This window comes from Lygodium microphyllum, chromosome 7 (assembly GCF_053477565.2).
Source record: "Lygodium microphyllum isolate KBCC chromosome 7, Lygodium_microphyllum_v1.1.10, whole genome shotgun sequence".
Lineage (NCBI taxonomy): Eukaryota > Viridiplantae > Streptophyta > Polypodiopsida > Schizaeales > Lygodiaceae > Lygodium > Lygodium microphyllum.
The window spans coordinates 63341-82390 of NC_141141.1; positions in this window are offsets into that span (position 1 = coordinate 63341).

Genomic DNA, 19050 nt, shown 5'->3' on the forward strand with positions numbered 1-19050 from the left:
GCCCGCTCAACCTCAAAGGTTTGATCTACGATTTCTGCACCAACACCTGCCAAATCTGGCTCTTCCAATAAGAGTAATTCGTACCATCAAGCTTAGTGATGTTGAAAATAGCATGTTCAGTGGACGAACTCGCCATAATGCAGGCTAGAAAATTGTAGACAATTCAAAATTGCTTGCTGTTTACTGAGAAAATGACCAAAAAGTCACCAAAATCGAGAGAAAATGGTGAGAAAAGTGTAACCAAAGCTGCTACCCACCAAGTACTAGTGAAAGTACATCATTTTAGAATATTTCAGCATGAAAAGTCTATGTCAATCCATACATATATGCTTGATGTAATAAATTACAGATTTTAGTAAATGAAAGCTAACAGTACCAAAATTGGATCCCATGTCAATCAGATACTGCCAAGACCAAAGCCAACATCATGCGGGCATAACATAGGTATATGACAGTCGATAAGCATGAATCCAATACCCAAACATGTCATACAAACATCTGACAGTGAGTAGGCACACCCTCCAGTCAACGGGGCAAAGTGTTCCTGCCACTACCAACACAAGTAGGTATCATCTCACAAAGAGAGGGACCCAAAGCAAAGAGTCAGCTCATAAGCATCAGAGGATCCAAGACATGTGAACCATGCATCATCCTGAAGGGTAAAAGATTCCAAATAGTCTCAAAAGCTCAAAGTGCATAGACAGCCTGCTCAATCCAAAGACGCTCCCACTGGCACAAAAGCCGTAAATATCAAGCAACAAAGCTCGAACAAAGCATGTACAGGCACCAGTGACCAGTGTCCAAGATTAGGTATCAATGGTACATCCCGGACATATAGGTAGTAGAGCATCCGTATGTAGCATCCATAAGCATGTAAGACATCAAGTACATCCCAAGATACAACTCTGGCAAGCCAATAAATAGCTCATGTAAGCTCCGAGAATCCAAGGTCAAGCCAAGATCAAGCTCCAGAGTAGCAATAGGCTCCAAACAATGTAACTAGCATGTAGTAATGGCATAGGCTAAGCATGTCAAGACCGGTCAGACATAAGCAACATGCATGCCATAAGTACATCCAAGACGGAGAATCCAAATGCTTTGCAAAGCAAGCTCAAGCTCAACCAATGATCCCGAATCAAAACCAAGCTCTATGTCGAGCCCCAAGTGTCAATACATCACCATATATGCCCAAAACATAGCCCGAAAAGCATAGGCATAAGTATACATGAGTGAAATGACTTCAGCTCAACTGTGTACAGCAGTGATTTACTATTCAAAACTGAGAATTTCAGCACCAAAATCAGCTCCAAATGGTTGTCAAACAATAGGCATACATTCCCCTAACATTCGGGCATCAAACAGGACCAACCGGGCATCAAATGACAATGCCAAACAAGCTGTAGCATCAAATGTCAGTGTAACACTGTCATAAACTGCCTGTGGACTGTTATAACAGTCCCAAAACAGTGTTAAATCAGTCCAAATGCTATGTCAACACATCAACCATCAAAACCAAGCATCAAAGCATGTTCATATGCCTGAAGTGGAGCCTTTCCACGTGCCAATGGCTACCCAAGAAGTGGTAGATTGTTGGAGTGTGTGTGCATTCCAAAACTAGCCAAAACTGGTGCAAATTTATTGATGTTAAAAGGGCTTCATGCTGATCAACATTTTGTAGATTGAGGCCAAAGAGAGCTCAAGGAGGGCCTGTGGAAGGCACACAAGAAGCCTCAAGTAGCCATAAGAGGTCTATGCCAAGATATGAAGCAAAGAAGCTTCAAGGGTTTTGGGCTATGGCTGCCCCTATTTCAAGAGACCTAAAAACTAAGGTAAACCCTGTAAAGAGTGAAGCGATACCTCTGTGTGAATGCCTTGAGGATGCCCAAATGGGCCGGGAAAGTGCTCAGGAAGCCGGGGAGTGATGACGAGAGCTCGAAGGAGTCGAATATGGCTGCCTAGAAGGAGACCCAATGTGAGTGGGGAGTCGATGGAAAGCTGAGAATGCCACGAGCCAAGTTCAAGAGTCGGGAAACCGAGTTGTGATACCAGTTGAAAGGTGAGAAGGATCGAAGCTTGCACGCGAGAGCTATAGTGGGAGAGCAAGAGCAAGAAAGAGGGAGACAAGAAATGGGAACTCTAACAGTCACAATGTGTGACCGGGCCTTCCTTTATTCAAACTGTCACTAAAAGAATAAAAAATAAAGTGACAATGACGGGCGCCCACCACCTGCAGTGTGCAGTGGCGGTGATTGTCAGTGTAGTAATACACGGGCGGCTAGGCGGAGGCGCCTTTACCCCCAACATTTTTTAGCTTGGAGATTAATAAATCTATAAATACATGCCTTGTGAAGCGCTCACACAAGGCATGGGGGGAGATTGCACCCAATTTATCTTTTTGTCTCATATCATGCATATTCTCTTTTTGATTTTATGAAGCTTTTGTAGAGTTATTTGTTCTTGGGGACCTTCCAGCATTTACTACATGCGCATACAACACCCGATCTGCATACCAGGGTGGATTCCAGGAGATTTTTATTCCATGGCGGGTTCTGTGAGGTCTTTTCGTTGGATTTTGTAAAACTATATTTATTTAGTGGGGCTCATACACACAAGGTGGATTCCTTGTGCGAGAAGTTGATGGGGACACCTGTCCTTTTCGGCTATTAGATTAATTTAATGTGCACATGGGTGATTCCACATCGGGTGAGTTCATAAAATACATATCAAATTAATGGGCATTTATGAGTTTAGAGTACACACTCGAATTAAATTAAGGTTAGGACAACAGAGTTCCAACCTATTTAATTATTTTGTAGCTAAAGACTACTAGGTATTCACTTTTGTGGATTTTATCTTATTATTTTCTAACAATTGTGAATGCTTCAGTTGACGTGCAGAGTAGGCGGCTACTAGGTAGCAGTGATTGATGGCGTGAATTTAAAATGCCTAGAAGCATTACTATTCTTGATGGGTGCGTGCCTTATCACTTAAGGCATGGTGCCAATATTTATTTAAGCGCACTTATTTATTAAAGTGCTTAACAAACATTCATTGTTTTGTATGCGTATAGGTGCTTGGTTAAATATTCCATTATTTGGTATTTGTATTTGGGCACAGCCCGACTTTCGGACGCCCAAACACCTTACTTTATATTTGGGCAAAAGCAAACAAAAAGCATGCTAATTGTAAAGTGGGCTATTTTTTAGCTTGGAGATTAATAAATCTATAAATACATGCCTTATGAAGCGCTCACACAAGGCATGGGGGGAGATTATGGGCAATTTGTATTTTTGTCTCATGTCATGCAAATTCTCTTTTAGCTTTTATGAAGAATTGTAGAGTTCTTTGTTCTTGCGAACCTTCCGACATTCACTACGTGTGTATAATGTACCCGATCTACGCACTAGTTCATCAGATGCTCGAAGTCTCCTGCTAGAGCCCCAATTCTGTTTATGAAGAAGAAAGACGGGTTACTTTGAATGTGTGTGGATTATCGAGGATTCAACAATATAACAATTAAGAATCGGCACCCTTTGCCATTACTACAGCTCTTGGAATGCCTTGAAAAAGCCAAGGCCTTCACAAAGATTGATCTATGAGAGGCTTACAATCTTGTACAGAACAAAGAAGGAGACAAATGGAAGACAACCTCTTGCACAAGGTATGGTCACTTCGAGTATGTTGTTATGTCATTCAGTCTCACCAATACTCTTGTAGTGTTTCAACATATGATGAATGATATCTTTTGAGAGAGCATCTAGATAATTTCGTAGTTATATACTTGAATGATATCTTGATATTCTCAAAAGATCCAAAGGAGCATGAGCACCATGTAAAATTAGTTTTAGAAAATCTCAGACAAAAAGGAATATATGAAAAACTTGAGAAGTATTTTTTCCATGAGATAGAAGTGAAATTCTTGGGGTACAATGTCTCCCAGAGAGGAATCTTCATGGACCCCAAGAAGATCAAGACTATTCTTAATTGGCAAATACCCACATGTATCCTCAATGTCCAATGTTTCCTTGGCTTTGCCAACTTCTACAAGATATTTATCAAGGATTATCCAAAGATAGTCACCACTACTCTCCAAACTCACAGGAAACTCAAAGTTCTCATGGCCACTAGAAGCTGAGAAGGCCTTCCAAACCCTGAAGACCGCTTTCGACATTGCCTCAAACTTGGTCCACCTAGATCCTACCAAGCCATTTTAATTGGAGACCGATGCATTAGTTTATGCCTTAGGAGCCATCTTCTCCCAGCATGGAGATGATGCTCATATGCATCTAGTGGCATTCCACTCAAGGAAGTTCTCCTCTCTAGAGATAAACTGTGAGATCAAGACAAAGAATTCATTGCCATTGTAGGTGCCTTTGATACTTAGCATCATCATCTAGAGGGTGCAGCCAATAAAGTTATCATCTATACATATCACAAAAATCTAGAATATTTTATGACAACCTACATCCTCAATCGAAGACAATCCTGTTGGAGTAACTTCTTATCTAGGTTTGACTTTGTCATCACCTATCGCCCAGGACACCAACAATGCCAATCAGACGCATTATCAAGAAGATCCTACCTGGCATCTAAGAAGGGAAAAGAAGCTTTTGATCAACGAGCAATACTACTCAATCTAGATCACCTCTAGCTAGCAAACATCTCCAATTATCACCAAGATAACCCTATCTTGATCCAATTAATCCATGAAGCCATGCCGCATGATGATTTGGCCAACAATGTTAAGAGAAAAAATCAAGAGGGAAAAGGAAATGAAGTTTGTGAGTTTCAAGAAACTAATTGATTGTTATACTATAAGGATCTACTTTACATCCCTCCAAGAAAGCCAAGACTCCAGGTACATCCAACAACACCATGGCACCCTAGTAACAAGACACTTTGGAGTTAATAAGACATTAGAGCTTATTTCAAGAGATTTTTAGTGGCCCCAGATATGGAAAAAGTTAAGAAAAAATCATGTGATACTTGCAACATGGCCAAGGTATCTCATCACAAACTACATGGCCTCTTGCAACCCTTGCCCATTCTAGCATGACCCTAGAAAAATATAACACTATTCTTGTTGTGGTAGTAGACAGGTTTCATCCCTACCACCAAGACCATCATAGGCACAACTACCACTAGACTCTTCCTCAAATATGTTTTCAACTACCATCAGAGTGATTGGTTCGAGCTCTTGTGCTTTGCAAAGTTTGCTTATAATAATAATATCCGTGCATCTACCAAGAAAACTCATTTCTTTGTACACTATGGCTAGCATCCAAGGATGGATATACATCTCTCCAGTCAAGTAAAGAACCCTATCGCCCAAGATAAAGGTCAATACCTAGCAGATATACACCAAGAACTCAAGCAATAAATCCAAAAGACTCAGAATCAGTACAAGCACTATGTGGATCAGCATTGTCTTCAACATCTAGCATACAAAGTCAGTGATAGAATGGTTACTCAAGCATAACCTCTACACAACAAGGCCCTCCACCAAGCTAGATCACCGGCCCTTCACTATCATAGCCTAGATCAACCTAGTTGCTTACTGTCAGAGTGCAGCGATGCGGAAGCGTGGGACCAAGACTGAGAGAGAGAGTGAACGCAGAGAGGAGAGAGACAGAGAAAGAGACAGTGGAAGATGAAGATCTGCAGTATAAAGTGTGCTGTATACAAAGATATGTAGATATGTACACGGGCGCAATGCATAGGACTGCGTGTCTCCACCTCGACGATGCAACCTGCTGTTCACCTCGAAGTACGCTACAGTCTGCACAAATCTCCAACCTAAAATCTGCAAAACAAAACTGTGGAAGATTGTGCAGAATGTCGGCTATAAATAGCTAAAAATAATGTTATCAGAAAAGGCAGGTCGGCTGCATTAAATGCAGCCGACTGGTACAGTCTGACTGTACTGCCACGTGGCTGGCCGACTGGTATAGTCCGACCAAATTGCCACGTGGCGGCTGCCTGCACGGCCAAGGACTGATCATAGCTAATACCCCCTCTCAGAGCCTGGACGGGGCAAAAGCCTGAGGGATCGGGGCATGTCTCTGAAGTAGAGCCTGGGGAAGTGCCTTCGTGAACAAATCTGCAAGATTGTCCTCCGTCTTGCAATACTCCACAGCTATGGTCTCATCCAAAAGTTTCTCCCTGATGAAGTGGTACTGGATCTCAATGTGCTTCATCCGGGCATGGAAAACAGGATTCCGTGCCAAGGCAATGCAACTCTCATTGTCGCATCACAGAAAAGTAGGACGAGTCTGGGGGTATCCAAGCTCCTCCAACAATCTCCAAAGCCACACAGCCTCACATGTGGTGGAAGATGCGGCCCGATACTCCACCTCAGTAGACGAAAGGGCTACCGTGGGTTGCTTCTTGCTACTCCATGAGATAACACCTGCACCCAAGGTAAAACAGTAGGCCTATAGTAGACCGCCTGTGGTCCACATCGCCAGCCCAATCCGAGTCACTCCAACTTGCAAGTACAAGATCTGAACCACCTGTGCCTGCTCGATAATGAATCCCTAAGTCAAAGGTCCCCCTCAAATACCGAAGTATCCGCTGAGCAACCTGCCAATGCACCATCTGAGGTTCACTCATGAACCCTGCCAGGAGACCAACAGTAAAACAAAGGTCAACACGAGTGTTGAGGAGCCAAATCAATGAGCCAATCAACTGACGGTAGCGGGAAGCATCCGCCAAGGGAGAATCTGAATGTGAAATGGTCTTCCAGTTCAGATCCATAGGAGTAGAAATGGTCCGACAATTCTCCATCGCAAAAGAAACCAAGAGCTCCTGTACATATCTCTGCTGAGAGATGAAAATCCCCCTCTGAGACTGATAAATCTCATGGCCCAAGAAGAAGTGGAGTAGACCCAAGTCCGTCATCTCGAATGTCTGATGTAAAGCTGCCTTCGTCTCGTTGACCTTCTATGCATGATCACCTATGACAATCAAATCGTCAACATACAACACAAAAAGCACACAACCAGCCTTAGAAGTATGTGCATAAAGCTGCGGATCAGCCTTGGAACGCCGATATCCCAACTGTGACTGAAGAAACGAGTCAATCTTCTCGTTCCATGCACGCGGAGCCTGCTTGAGGCCATACAAGGCCTTCTTTAACCTGTAGACTTGCCTATCTGAATATCCAAAGCTAGGAGGCTGCTCTACATAGATCTTGTCCTTCAAATCACCATTGAGGAAGGTCGACTTCACATCCAACTGGTAGACAGGCCATCTCCTATGGCCAACCAAGGCAAGAACAGCTCAAATAGTTGCCATACGAGCAGTGGGGGCAAAAGTATCGTGACACTCAATCCCTGGGTGCTGTGCAAAACCTTTAGCAACAAGGCGAGCCTTGTGCTTGTCCAAAGAACCATCGCTAAGGTACTTGGTCTTGAAGACCCATTTGACGCCAATCACCTTCTTATGAGAGGGGCGAGGCACGAGGGACCAAGTGCCATTCCTCTCAATAGCCTCCAACTCGGCTTCCATAGCTTTCTTCCATGGTGCGAATTGTAAAGCCTCCTTCACGGAGGTGGGCTCTCGATCCTGCATAACACGAGTCATCAAACAATAGTTAGAGCAAACAAGCTCCGTAGAATGTGCATGGTGCCTCCGTGACAGCTGCGGGCCATCCTGCGGTCCCCACTCCTCAAGGACCCCCTCGATCCCTGAATCTCGAAGTGTGTCACGGGCCCAACGAGGAGGAGGCCGGACCTCTCCTTGTTGTTCTCCATCAGCTGAAGACTCTGGGATATCCACCGGTGGTAAGTCCTCAAGGGTGACCGGTGGAACAGTAGACTCTGTATCGGAAATAGAATCGGAATCAAAAGGCACGGGATCCAAAGGAACTGTCTCGGGAGCCCAACTCTCCCTTGGATCTCCAAGAACGGGATGCTCCTCACCCGTTGCTATGGCCGTAACCTCCATGAACCGCACACCTCGACTGGTGTACACATCCCGCTTTACGAGATCATAAAACCGATAGCTTTGGGACTGAGAGCTGTAGCCAACGAACACCTGTCTTCGGGAAGCCGCTTCAAATTTATCACGATGATTCTTGGGAATGTGAACATAGGCATCACACCCAAAAACCCTAAAATAAGAAACATCGGACTTAGTCCCAAAGTAAGCCTCAAAAGGTGTCATCCCATCAACAGTCGAAGTGGGGGATCGATTGAGGATGTGAACTGCAATAGCCACAGCCTCGGCCCACAGAAATTGAGGTGTCTGTCGGTGCTCCATCATGGTGCACACCATCTCGATCACACTTCGGTTCTTCCATTCAAGAATGCCATTTTCTTGAGGAGTGTTGCTGTTAGCAAACTCCTGGTGAATGCCTTTATCTGCACAAAAACGAGCAAACTCATTAGAAACAAATTCACCACCCTTGTCGAATCACAAGGTCTTCAATCGCCGGCCCGATTGGTTCTCCTCAAAGAGAAGCCAATCCTTGAAGTGGGAGAAAGCCTCCGACTTCAACGCCAAGAAGTAGGCCCAAGTCATCCTGTTGTAGTCATCTACGATCAACATGAAGTACGAGCTCCCTTTCAATGACTCGTTCCGCATAGGGCCACAAAGATCCGTAGATACAAGCTCCATCGGTGAAGTCAAACGCCGTGAAGCTTTCTTAGGAATCGCATCCCTATGTTGCTTCCCACGAATGCAGGAGACGCATGGCTGTTGGCTCACCACTATGTCCGGCAACCCTCGAACAAGCTGTCCACGTGACGCCCTCCGAAGATAATCATAGTTTAGGTGACCAAATCGAGCATGCCATAGCTTTGATTGTGTCTGAGAGGTAAGAAGAAGAGTAGGGAGAGTGGTAGAGGATGTCAATTTGTAGATGCCGTTCTCCTCATATCCTGATGAGAGAACCTTCCTTGACCCTCGATCAAGGACTCGCACCGAATGACTATCAAACTCCACCAAAAGTCCAAGTGAACAAATCTTATGAACCAAAAGTAGATGATACCCTAGACATGGCACATGCAAGACCTCCGAGGTATGAGTACCACCAAGTCCATTTGGAATAAGCTACATCTCACCCCGTCCTGCAATAGACATCGAAGAGCTATCTCCAATGAGAATCTGCCCATGCGAAGGTCGCAACTGGGCAACACCAACTGATGAAGGAGTCATGTGCCGGGAGGCACCACTGTCAACGATCCACTCTCGAGCCTGGAGAGCTGTCATTGCAGCATCAGAAGCCGTCGATGTAGAGTCCTTAATGACTGCTAGATGAAGAAACGCAGCTGATGAGGGTGCAGCCACCGCTCCAGAATCCTTCGAGTTCTTGTTGGTGTCCTTCTTGTCCTTGTCGAGGCAATCCTTCTTCCAATGGCCGGTCTTACCACAAATATGGCATGTGGATTCTTTGTCCTTGTCCTTCTTTGACTTGTTGTCCTCCTTCTTCTTCTTTTGGTCCTTCCCCTTCTTCTGAGAGGCTTGACCTGTCAAAGCTTCGGACTTGGAAGCATGCTGTCCCTTCAGTTGTTCCTCTCGGTCCAAGACCATAGGAACCAACTCTTCCCACCGAAGAGTAGACTCATGCCCCGAAGCAATAAAGGCGTAGTAAAAAGCACCGAATCATGGTAGCAACTGGGACAGAAGTGTGATCGCCATGTCTTCGGAGGAAATCGGCTTCCCCGCATTCTGAACTTGCATCTAAAGCTGTCTAAGCTTGTTGATGTGCTCTCGCAACGAAGAAGACTTGTTCACGGACAAGGTCTGCATCTGCACCTCCAAAGAAACCCTCTTCATAAGGGTCATCCGGTTATACATCTAGTCAAGCTCTAGCCATATCTCCCGAGCCACCGTCAAGTGCTCGATGTGGGCTATCACGGCTGTAGTACAAGGCAGAAAAAGAAAAGAACGAATCCGAGCATTCAGTTTGTCCCAATGAGACTGTACCTTGGCCAACTTCGCATGAGCATCGGAAGAGAGTTTGGACTCATCTCTCACCGAGGACCGATCGATCTCCTCTTGTACAAGCTCTGCCAAATCGTAAGACTCAAGGATGGCCAACATCATCACACGCCAGATGCGGTAATTGTCGCCATCGAGCTTTTGATCTGAGGGAAGAGCCGATAAGACAAGCACCTTCCGATCCATGATCGTCTTGAACTCCAAGTCAATCTCTGTATATATCTTCACCTGTAATGCCTGCACAAAGGCAAAAGCAGTCCCCCTCTGAGTGTGAAAACGCAGCATGTTAGGGCTCTTTCTTCCGCATCTTGAACCTTCTTCACCCGCCGGAGGTGATGAAAAAGTAAAACCTACACTTGAAAGCTGAAAATACAGCCTTCCTCCTCTTCAAACAGCAGCAAACAGCAGCAAATCCACCAACTAGACTCCTTTCCCGCGCGCCCATGCTCGCTTCAGCCTTGTTCTGATGTGCAGCCCTCCCGCTCGCCCTCAAACGCTGGAAACGCAACCTTGTGTCGCGATGGAATCTCCTCTACAGGCAGGTTCTTCACTCAGTCAGCCCTTCTTCACTGCTCTGATACCATGTCAGAGTGCAATGATGCGGAAGCATGGACCAAGACTGAGAGAAAAGAAAGAAAGAAAGAAAGTTATATTATCTAAAGACCAAAACTGGCCTATGAGACAAACTGTGATACAACTGATGAGGTCCAGCTATCCAAAATAAAAGTGCTGAACGAAAAGCTAAAAACTGGAAACTGAAAATACGGTGCTGTGAGTGTGATAAGTGTCGTGTATGTGTATGTGCGTATGTAGCTCTGGTACTCCAGATAATGGCTACAAAAGGGGAACAAATGTCGGTTGTGATAGGGGAATAACTGTCGGCTGTGATAAAGTGGTGCGATTTGTATATGTAACAGATGCAGGGAGATATACTATCCTGGGATGCAGTAGCAGTCGTCGAAGTCGCTAATAGCAGGTGATCCCTCCAGGATGCAGGATGTGGTACATCGGCGGTGGAGAAAGAGCAAATTGAATATCTGAGATCCAATGTGTCGAGTGTCGTCGGATCTCGGTCTGCTATCGATGTAGATCAAGAATCCTCCGGATTTCCTGTCGGTGTGGCTGTGGGGTCCGAAACCCACGGATCCTCGTGCGGCATCGGGTACGTTGGTCCTCAGTCTGCTGTAGTGTGAGCCCGGGGGTCTGGCTGGAGGCTGGTGTGGAAAATCAGAGTTTGCAGCAGTAGAATGTATGCACAAGAGGGAGAGAAGAGCTCAAAGTACAAGAATGAAATCTTGCTTACTAAGTTGCTTAGAGTACAACTTGGGTACACTCTCTCACAAGTGATAGTGACCCATAGGCTGTTATATAGCCCTTTTCCAGCTAGGGTTAGGGTTTCCCCTGCCCTTAGGGCTATTCACACCCATCTACCCTTATACTCCCTTGCTTACAGTGGGTTTCTATGCCCATCTTCTAACACCCCCCCTCAATGCCAGGGTGGCATTGGATTACAAGACATGTAAAAGATCCCCCCCTTTTTGGATGCCTTTATAAATCAGGCTTACAAGGTTGTTCTAGATAGATGATTTAAATAGTCAAAACAGTCGATCTTCAGATGAATTGGAGACATAGTTGGCCACCAATTCTTTGGGTATTTCAGGAGTGTTGGGGCATTTACTTGTTATATCCCCTGTCTTCTTGCATTTGTTACATTTCATCTTCTCGGGATACTTCTTCCAGCAGTTGTTTACAAGATGTCCTTTTTTCTTGCAGAAAGAACATTTAGTGAGAACTGTATTAACCAATACTTGTTCACGGGAATTTGAAGTTGCCTGACTGTTGCTGCTTTCTTTGTGGTTCCTCTTTTCTTCATCCAAACAGGATTGAATGGTACTTGCCAAAGTAGGATCTGGAATGTTTGTGAGAGTGGTTACAAGAGTAGGGAACACCTGTTTTACAGCTTTTAGGAGAATAGCAATAGCATCTTCTTCAAGTATTGGAGCTTGTACAGAAGCAAGTTGTGCCATAAGTCCCTTCATATGAGAAATGAATTTTCCCAAATCTTCTCCTGAACGGTATTCCAAGCTGAAGAATTCAATTTTAAGGAAGATTTTAGTATTCTTCCCAGTGGCTCCATAGAGCTTTTCAAGCTCATCCCATTTTTCTTTAGCAGTGTTTAGTTGATCAACATGATGAATCAAGGATTCATCTAAGTGTAGCATTATGATTGCTTGAGCCCGTTGGTCATCCTCTATATCAATCATATTTGCAGAGTTTACAACTCTATTGCCTTGAATAAGAGGCCAATACCCTCTCTCCATCATTTTGTATTTTATAAGTACTTGCCATGGATGGAAATCCTTACCATCGAACTTTCGAATTTGAGGACGGACATCAGCATATGTTGTAGTCATTGGGAAGGTCTTACCACTTGTTGGGACAAGGGCAGTGTCTAGTCCCTTACAAACCTTTTACTGAATGCGGAAGCAATTTAGACAAAGTGAAGTCAAAGTTGTAATGAAGAGAAAGGCTGAAAATCATATAAGTGTAATATTTCCAGGTATGACTTTGGTGGTCCTTTCTTATGTGCAAACTTCTTCCGTGGTTTAATAGTCTTTTTAGGTTTTAATGAAGTAAACCTAGACTGGACTTCAGGCTCCTCCTTGTGGTACGGCTTAGTGGATGAGGCTTGTGTTGGACACGGTTTGTCTATGATCTCAATGCTTGTTGCTGATGACTCTGAGGAGAGTATGATAACACTCATGCTATTGATTTTACTGACTAAAGTACTTGAGACAATGTCACTTACGGTATGCAATACACTTCTTGTGCATAATGGTTTATGTGTTTATTTTACACATAACCTTACAACAATGTATGAAGAGGAATAAAAAAACTCACTGGTTTTAGTGAATGTCCAGCAAGCTATTCAACTGATGATTTATGATTAGTGTTAAGAGACCACTATTGTCAAGCTTAGTGAAGTGCTTGAATGGAACCCGGTTTGAAGTCGGCTTCTCGATGCTTGGTGATGTCCGTTAATCATGCCCAAGAGCTTTCGACTCTGGAATAGGATTCAGAGACTCTGCTTCAGTGATTAGAATCACTGTTAATGAAGCTCAGAGTGTAAAAATCCCAAAATGTCAAGCTTGGAGCTTGTTGGCTATGGCTGCCCAAAAAACACAGTTAGGGTTTGGCTTGTAGCAGCCAGCACAGGGAGAATTTCTCAGAGCCCTCTTAGCTGAGGGTAGCCCACTTGGGGGGCTATCAAAGCCCCAAGATAGCCGTATGGATTGCGCCGCCTGCTGCGTGTACAGCAGCCCGAATTCTGCGCTGTCAAAAACTGCGCCGTTTTTCCAATGTTGGCAATGCTGGCCTCACGCGTGGACTATGTCAGTGCTTGAGCTTACAGAGAGCTACGCCCTGATGTGGGGAAGAAGTCTCCAGAAGAAATCTCAGGCTGATATGGCCTCCTTTGTCCTCCTCAAGTCCTCCAATGGAGGTAGGTTGCAGGCAGCTATGGAGGAAAGAAGGATAGAGTGAAGAAAAATGACAGCTAGTGTGCACTTAGTGATGACTGATGCTGAGGGAAGCTGAGGAGATCAGAGATGGCTCTGATACCATGTGGAAAATCAGAGTTTGCAGCAGTAGAATGTGTGCACAAGAGGGAGAGAAGAGCTCAAAGTACAAGAATGAAATCTTGCTTACTAAGTTGCTTAGAGTACAACTTGGGTACACTCTCTCACAAGTGATAGTGACCCATAGGCTGTTATATAGCCCTTTTCCAGCTAGGGTTAGGGTTTCCCCTGCCCTTAGGGCTATTCACACCCATCTACCCTTATACTCCCTTGCTTATAGTGGGTTTCTATGCCCATCTTCTAACAGCTGGTACAGTAGCTCTCACTTTATCTGTCTGAAAGAACTGTGTAATAGTCGTCTGGGTGGGCCCCTCTCTGACTGGGACCCGCTGTGTGCTCTGCTCTCTGATGTGCCATGCCTCTCCCAGAAAACGGCCAAATGATCTCTGATCCATATCAGTCATACATCCCTGAAGTGAGCTGCTCAATGTGTATCTAGATCTCAACTTTGAGTATGCCGAGCATCTGAGAACAAAATGCTCCTCACTCTCCATCTCTGATCTGCAAAGGGGGCATATCCTCTCCTCCCGTGGGATGCCACTAGCTCTGCCACTCTCAATCATAAGCTGATGTGATGATACCCTGAGCTGTCCAATAAGAACTCTCAATCGATGTGGCATATAGATCTGCATATATCTCGGAATCTCTATGAATCCCTGCTCTGATATACTCAAGAACTGTGTATAATAACGTGCCATCTTCGATGGCAATGGTTGTGCAGGGCTGACCCATGTCCTCTGTATATAAATATGCCATATCTCCTATGTGATGACTCTGTTCCTCTTAGAGAGAGAGAGGGTGTAAGTGGGAGCCTGAGTATCATATAGAAGAGGTGGGAGTCTATCAATGTCCAGCCCATGTCTGTCAAACCAAGCTCTAGTCTGTGCATACCATGATGTGGTATCCCCCGCTCGAGCCATCTCCTAAGATGCTATATATGCTCTATATGCAATGCGATCTCTGTCCATATCCTGAAATCTGTGTAGGAAGCAGACTGTCTGAAATAATGCCTCGACTAGCATGGGCGGTGTGGCAAGCTCTGCTCGCACAATGTCATGTGGGACTGAGGCCTTGCTGCGAATCAATCTAGATATCATGATCACCTGAGGTCTCTCCATCAATGTCCATACATAATCGGCAAGTCTTGGCCCCCATATAGGTGCTCTATACATCAGTGCTGGAGTGACTAGAGTATCAAAGAGCCACCCCTTGGTGCGGGGCTCCTAGAAATGTGCCTGATGACACTTTCGCTCCATAAGAGCCAATGCTGAGTATCCTCTAGTGAGGCGGTCACGAGCTGCTGTAAAGGTGACTCCCAAATATACATATGATCCAGTGACCTCAATACTCCCTCCTGCTGCCATGAAAATACTCTGTCTGCGTATCTGAGCTGATGTATGGAATATAAGAACCTTGGTTTTACCAAGGTTCACTGTCATGCCTCTCTGTATGCAAAAATCATCCAATGCTAATAAATGCTGCTGTAATCCCTGAGCTGAGTCTGAGACCAACACAATGTCATCTGCATATAGTAAGATATGAACTGTGGCTCCACTGAGATCTATACCTCCATTGGCTCGCTGTTGAATAAACTCTGCTATCTCATCAATGTATAGCCCAAATAGAGTTGGTGAGAGTGGGCATCCTTGCTTCACACCAATGGTGCTCACAAGGGGATCTGATATACCTCCCGGACATCTAACTCTGCCAGTAACCCGCTCATATAGTGCATAAATACCCCACATCATGTCATCATCCACCCCCACATCAAGTAGGCGTCTGAAAAGCCTCTCTCTCGGAACCGTGTCAAAGGCTTTGCGGAAATCCACAAAGCAACAGTACAATCTTTGTTTCTTCACTCGTGTCTGGTCGATCAGACAACGGAGAGTGAAGATGTGGTCTATGGTAGAAAATGCACGTCTGAACCCTGCCTGTCCGGGTGTGCGCATGCACTCTCTCTCTGCCAGCGTGCTGAGCTCCTCCTCCATCACCGTGCCATAAAGTTTGGACAAAACTAGCCCAATCATGATGGTCCTATATGTGTTAGGATCCATAGGATCCCCTGACTTGTGGATAGGTACAATGGTGTGCTCTGTCCACGAGTCAGGGAACCCCTCAGACAATGCACGGTTGAAGAGGTGAGCAATGAGTGGAGCCAATGTGTCTCTGCCATATATAATATGCTCTGCCTGAAGATCAAACTGGTCTCGAGCGCGGCCATGCTGTAACCGTGAGATAGCATGTTTCACCATACTAGTGGTGAAAAATGATGAAATACCCGGTCTCGGTGTACATGGTGTGGGTATCAGCGGCTGTGCAGGTACATGATATAAACTCTGTGCGTATCCATGCCATACTGCAGGGTCATGTATCGGTGTGGGTAAGCATGGTTCTCTGATCTGCCTCCATGCCTCTGCACAATCTCTGCTCATAAGAAGGTGGTATATATCCCAATATCTCTCCTCCTCCCATTCCCACTTTTTACGGCGGGTCAAGCGGTGCATGCGTCTCTGCGTCTGTCTGTGTGTGATCTCTCCTCTGGCCTCCAAATCGCGTAGCTGTCGACGTAGATCTCTGCACTCATCATCATACCACCTATTCTGTGGCATGGTACCGGTCCGAGGGGGGTGGGTGTATGTGTGATGTGGAAAACTGAGTGTAGCAGAATCATGCAGAATGCGTGTGACATCAATGGTCAGTGTATCAAGGGGTGCGTATGGATCAAGTGACGTGATTGGCTCCTCCAGATGTTGTGAGTAAACATGTGAGAGCTCATGAGTGAAGTGTATGGTAGTATGCATGTGGGGTATGATATCTGCACAGGTGGTGATGGTAATGAGGTGAGGAGTGAGAAACTGAGAAAGGTGTGATCGGCACCAAGTGGAAGTCTCCCAAGGCCGAAGGACTCGATAGTATGCATCCCATCGATCGGTCCGAGCAGATAATCTACAGTACTCTCGCCTCCCCCCATGTGGGAAGCATGTAAGACCTCCTGAATATGGCCATCATGCCATCCTGTTAGTACCAAGCTCAAGTAAATGCCCTCCATACCCTGTGGCGTCTGGCCCAGTATCTGCTGACTCCCTACTGATCCCCAACTCCTCAGGGTCTAATGCTCTCATGATCTCTAGCTGCTCCATATCAAAACTCTCACACTGTCGGCTCTGTGTGCGCCCGTTGAAGTCCCCCATAAGGAAGACCTCACCCAAACTAGAATAGGGAATAATGTCGTCTGAGAGTTGTGAATAAGGAAAGTGGGAATCTCTGGCCTGAATATCACCCTGCATAGTAGCATATCTGGACCCTCGTGGTGAAAAGTAGCATACTGCCATATAGATCCATCTCTCATCTGATATCTGCACTCTGATCCATATGTAACTGGTCTCCTCATCTCGTCTCACTAATTGGATATGTATCTGTATCCCCTGACGGAATAGAACTGCCACCCCTCCTGAGCCCCTAGATGTGCTCTGCCTAGTAGTAGCCCGGTATGCAGATACCCACTCAAATCCTGTAATGTGTGGAAGCCCTCTCTCTGGGCTCTCATGTGTCTCTGTGAGGCATATAATATCATGGTCGGGTAAAATCTCCTCAAGTCTGTCCGGTCGTGACCATAGGGAGCCGTTGCAGTTCCAAACTGCCACACGTATCGGGGTCTCCTGTACAGTCCTCTGCCTCGTCTCATAGGCCACACACCCCTATTTGGTGGGGCGTCCATCTATAAAAATCCGACCATCTCGATAGAAGGCCTTACGGCCTTCTCTACGTGCTTGGAGTATCTGTGGCATGCATGCTCTGTGTGCAATCTGCATCTGAGTCAGGTCCTCATCCATGAAGATGGGAGCCCCAGTCATCCCTCGGAGCGAAATCCGCTTTCGAAAGAAAGCGGCTCTGTCCTCCAGTGTGCTCATATGTAATATCAGAGCTCTGACCCTGGTAGTATCTCGTCCTGCACGCCATACCTGAGTAAAGGGCATGCTTGTATACCCTAGTCGGGTGCATAGCCCGCGTGCGTCCTCCTCCAGAGAGGCCCCTTCGGGGAGCCTGGTAATACGCACGTTCAATCTACGCGCGTTCCTCAGCCTCTCCTCCTCTAAGGTCTCCTGAGCCCGGACTACCTCCTCCTTTTTATTTTCTTCATGGACCTCCTTCTTAATGTTCTTCTTCACTACCTCAATCCACCCCTCATTATTCCCTTCTAATTCTTCCTTCTTGTTTGCTTTGATTATTTCCTCCCATCCCTCTCTCGAAGCCTCAACTTCGGTTTTAATGCATACCTGGAGGTCCTCTCGGCATTCCTTCGTGATAGCCTCTCGGAGGTCCGCTTTGAAATCCACGTCCTCTCTTGCCTCCCATAGATGTGACACTTCTGTTTGTAGCTTGTCCAGGTCGGTTTTGAGATCCCTCTTCTCTTCCGTGAGTGTCTTCACCATCTCCTCCAGTCGCCGGATCCTCTCATGGAGCCGGCGGGTTTCTTGGTTCAAGGCATTATCCGCATCTTTCTTGAAATCTTTCTTCGCCTCCTTGATAGCCTGGCTGATTAGAAGCTCCACGTTATGGAGCTCGAGTGGCATGTCACCTCACGGGGAAAAAGCCCCCTCGATAGACTTGTTGAATGTCAGAGAGACCACCTTCAATGAAGAAAGTTTCCCACTTTTCACCTCCTCCTGAAACTACACATCCACAAATGTTGTCCCAACTTGCACATTCCAAGAGCCTTCCTTCTGCAATGCCTAACGCAGAGAGAAGAGAGAGAGAGAGAAAGAGACAGTGGAAGATGAAGATCTGCAGTATAAAGTGTGCTGTATACAAAGATATGCAGATATGTACACGGGCGCAGTGCGCAAGACTGCGTGTCTCCACCTCGACGATGCAACCTGCTGTTCACCTCGAAGTACGATGTAGTCTGCACAAATCTCCAGCCTGAAATCTGCAAAACAGAACTGTGGAAGACTGTGCAGAATGTCGGCTATAAATAGCCAAAAATAATGTGATCAGAAAAGGCAGGTGCATCACAGTCTGACTATATTGCCACGTGGCTGGCCGACTGGTACAGTCTGACCAGACTGCCATGTGGCGGCTGCCTGCACGGTCAGGGACTGATCATAGCTAACACTTACCGAATCCAACTCCTTAGCACCATAAAGATCCACCTAGTCTTCCATGTTTCCTTGCTCGAGCCGTACCATAGCTCACCGCTAAGGAGAGAGAGATCTAATCCCCCACTACCTATCCAGATTGAAGATCATGAAGAATCTAAGGTCGAGCATGTCTTAGACTCAAGGATCCCTCAAGGGTCGATTGGAATACCTTATTCACTAGAAAAGATATGGCATCAATGATCGCACTCGGGAATTTACATAATATCTCTAAAGAGCACCTCTCAAAGTTAAAAGAACTTCACAAGAGGAATCCAATGAAACTTGGACCAAACCACCAAGATGCTCCTCGTGGAACAACGCGTCGC